We start from the raw sequence: 4,486 nt of genomic DNA, 5'->3' as shown, positions 1-4,486 counted from the left end.
GATTATGTATGTATAAGATAGGTTCATACCGCGAGAAGGAATAGCCCACACAGCAGTACAGAGGGCTCAGTTCAACTCACTTTCGTGCAATAGTTCATATCCTGGAAGTCCTTGGACTCACAGGGACTGCCATGTCCAAGGTCAAGGAAGCAGGCTGCAGAGCCCTCCCTCAGGCAATGCAAGCTGTCTGCCCACAGACAGCAGGGTGAGTCACCAACAGTCAGTAGCTCAGGGGATTAGTGAATTAGGCCCGGATGGAATATTGAACTCAAGCAATGCAAGGCAACGGAATCCACCAGTCTCAAGCTCAAGTGATGTACGCACCAGCAGTGTGGTGAAACAGTCTCATTGAAGAAGCCTCAAGCTCTCGTGACACAATCCACAATCCATGCATTGGCTGGGCCCCCAGGTAGTATAGCCCACAGGTTGAGACAGAGAACTAGCTAAAGCAGCAGCACACTGGTCCGATCACCAGAGAACAAGAGCGATGGGGGCAGGCCTGGCAAAGCCATCTATCTCTTTGCCCTCCAATCAAACTGTGACCTGATTAATTCCACATGTTCCTATTGGCCTGGTTGGCTCAATAAACCTAACTATCACAGTCACTTTTGGTCAGAACTGACTCAAAGGCACCTAACAACAACAACAACATGGACCAGATTTTGAATGATGCAGGAAGCATCAAAAGATGATGGACTAAATAAACTGTCACTCTATCAAAGAGAACTAGTCCACCTTCAGCCATGTTAAGAGACAATAAACGATCAGGAACCAATCATGCCGAAGGAAGAAGTTCAAGCTGCACCGAAGGCGTCAGCTACAACCAAAGCTCCAGGATTGGTGGAACACCAGTGGAAATGTTTCAGCCAGCACTGGAAGCACCTCACTGGTCAATGCCAAGAAATTTGGAAGACAGGTACCTGGCAAAATGACAGGAAAGAGATCTATATTTGTATCCATTCCAAAGAAAAATCACCCAATAGAAATATGAAATTATCTAATATCACATTCAAGTAACTTTTGCTGAGGATCACCTAGCAATGGTTGTATCAGCACAAGGAGCTGCCAGAAACTTAAGCTAGTTTCAGAAGAGGACATGGACCAAGTGGTATCACTGCTGACAGCACATGGTTCTTTGCGCAAAGCAGAGAATACTGGACAGATGTTTACTTGTGTTTTATTGATTAAGACAAGACATTCAACTGTGTGGATCATAACCAACTCTGGATAACATTGAGAAGAGTGGGAATCCCAGAACACTTCATTGTGCTCCTGCGGCAGCTGATGGGTCAGGACACGGTCGTTTGAACAGCACAGGGAGCACTGCATGGTCTAAAATCAGGCAAGGTGTTGAGTCAGGGCTGTGTCCCTTCACCGTGCGCATTTAGTCTGTATGCTGAGAAAATGATCAGAAAAGCTGGACTCTGGGAAGAAGAGCAGGGCATCGGGATAGGAGGAAAGCTTATTAACAGCCTGAGATGTGCAGATGACACAACCCTGCTTGCTGAAAGCGAGGACTTGCTGATGAAGACCAAGAACTGCAGTCTTCACAAGTCAGTGTAAAGAAAATTAAAATCCTCACAACTGGACCAATAGTTTATCATGATAAACGGCGAAAAGATTGAAGTTGTTAAGGACTTCATCTTGCTTGTATCCACAATCACAGTGGTCAAGAGATCAAAGGATGCATCACATGGGGTCAGTCTGCTGCCCAAGACTTCTCTTTGAAGTCTTGCAGAGCAAGGATGTTACTTTGCAAACTAAAGTGAGCCTGGTCCAAACCACAGAATTTTCCATGGCCTCGTATGCCTGTGAAAGCGGGATAGTGGAATACGGAGGGCCAAAGAAGAACTGATGCTTTTAAATTAGTGTGCTAGTGACAAATACGGACAGTGAAACGGGCTGCTCAAAGAACAAACAGATCTGTCTTCAAACAAGTACAGCCAGAATGCTTCTTAGAAGTAAGGATGAAGAAAAGGGAAAGAAGTGAGACTGGCAAGACTGCACCTTGAGTCTTGGGAGCTGATAAGACCGTGCTTGGTGAAGAAAAGGGGAAGCAAAAAGGAGACGACTCGACCAAGAGAACGATGCCAGACGGGGCAGTGTTTCAGTTACTGTCCGTCCACAGAGTTGCTGAGTCAGAACCGACTTGCTGGCACCTAGTGAAGAGAAGAAAGACGGACTCTCGTCCTCCTGAGACTCAGTAATGTCCTCAATATTCGTCAACAACGCTGCTCTTCAAATGCTTCAGCTCTTCCTCATTGTCCAGCGTCCAAATACCCTTCCTTTGGGGAATAACTCATTCTTCCCCATTTCAAAATGTTTTCCAAAGGCACAGTAATTAACACAATATGGAACCTGCATAAATATATACAAATAGATCAATGGAAAAGCATAGAAAGCCCAGAAATAAACCCTTATGTGGGAAGCTTATTTCTGACTACTTTTTGCAAGTGATTCAGGGAGGCAATCTTTTCAACAGATAATTCTGGGAAGCTAGACGCGGGCATTCGAAGGGATGCAGTCAGATTCTTACCTCACATCATATACAAGAATCACTCAAGATTCATCCAACATTAAATCTATAAAACTATAAATCTATCAAAACAATACGTCTATAAAACTCTTAGGAAGTAGCCTTGAGGGAAATCTTCATGACCTTGATGGGACAATTCTTACATATGACATCAAAGGCACAGACAATGGGGGGAAATGAGAAAACGAGTTGATCTAATTTTACAACTGCTGTATAGTTTGGAAGGACACAATGGAGGAAATATTTGTTCTTCTGGTAGTCCACAGTGCTTTCAGATTCTTCATCCACACCATGCTTCAACGGCATCACTTCCTTCTCCAGTTCCCAGCTTTCACAGGTCGACAGACGTGCCTTAGTCCCCCAGGTAAGCCCTCCGCTTCTTTTTCCCCTCCAACCTTCTGCAAGTGCATGCTTACTGACACAATATTCAGACTATACCCTCAATCAGGGGAGCTTTTGGGTTTTCCCCTTCTTTTTTGCCTCTTGTATTAAAAAAAAAAAACAACAATCTTTTTTAAAAAAAACAAAAAACCAATCTTTTCTTTGAAACTCTCCAAAGAAAATATTTAGAGCAAGTAAAAGGATTTAGCAAACTTGTAGGGTACACAAGGTCAGAACATGAATCACTTGGGTTTCTATAGACCAGCCCTGAGGAATCTGCACGGGAAATTAGGCAGGACCTCAGGCTGGCTAGCTGTTGACAAGACCTAGCTCCGAGCTTGTGGAATGCAAGCCGTTTCCTGGGGGTCAGACTTGGAAACTCCCGGTTCCTGCATGGCGCCCCTCACTGGATGGTTGTGACTTCACACACAGGACGTAACTGTGCTGCTTCAATTGTGATTACTTTTAGGACTTACTTTTTATTGATGTGCAATTCATGTGGCAAAGACAGGCCTTTATTAAAGGGTCCAATTCAGTGACATCTTTTATATTCACAGCATCTCATTTTAAAATATGAAGAAAGCCCACGGACGTCCCTAGTCCCCACCCTCCAGGTCGGGCAGGCACGCCCGGCTCCCTGCTCTCTGGAGAGCTCATGTAAGGGATGGTGCCACTTCTGTGCGGCCTCCTTCCACTTGGAGCAATGTTTCCGAGGGCCATGCACTTGGCAGCGTGCGTCTCAAGGTCGTTTCTTTGGACTGCCCGGTAGCAGCACCACACTCTGTTGGGAAAGAGCCCTGGTGTGGCAGTGCCTGCATGCTGGGCTACTAACCCAAAGGTCAGCAGTTCAAAACCACCAGTCCCTCCTGAGAAAGACCAAGCTTTCTACTCCCGTAAAGAGTTACAGCCTCCAAAACTCACAGGGCCAGTCTACCCTGTCCTGTAGAGTCGCCGTGAGTCAGCAATGACTTGATGGCAGTGAGATTGGTTTGGGTTTGGGATAAACACCGATGACAATTGGGCTGCGCTCGGACCTTTGGAGGACAGTGAAGAATGCCAGTGAACCCCGGTGTGCACCCACATACCTGTTTGAGTACCTGCTTTCAATTGTTTGGGCTATAAACCTAGGAGTGGAACTGCTACGTCCTCAGGGGCTCTGGTGGCACTGTGGTTTAAGCACTGGGAATGCACACCTCAGGGTCAGCTGTTCAAACTCACCAGCAGTTCTTCAGGAGATGGTTGAGGCTTTGCCTCAGCAAGATTGACGGCCTCAGAAAGCCCAGAGTTGTGAGCTGGCCTCTCCATGGAAACCATTCCACTTGCAGTAGCTCTCGAGTCAAATGCTTAGGAATGAGTCTACCAGAGACATGCAGAGAGTGAAGGCAAGTGAGCCCAGGTGGTGCAGTGTTACACATTTTGGCTGCTAACTGGCAGGTCAGCAGTTTGAAACCACGAGTCACTCCCAGAGAGGAAGGAGGCTGGCTTTCTGCTTCTGCAGAGTTAGTCTCTGAAATCCCCAGGGCCAGTTCTGGTCCGGCCTGTAGGGTCTCTAAGTTGGCATTGCTCCCA

Source organism: Tenrec ecaudatus, chromosome 4 (assembly GCF_050624435.1).
Source record: "Tenrec ecaudatus isolate mTenEca1 chromosome 4, mTenEca1.hap1, whole genome shotgun sequence".
Taxonomy (NCBI): Eukaryota; Metazoa; Chordata; class Mammalia; order Afrosoricida; family Tenrecidae; genus Tenrec; species Tenrec ecaudatus.
Note: the sequence above shows the minus strand (reverse complement) of the source record.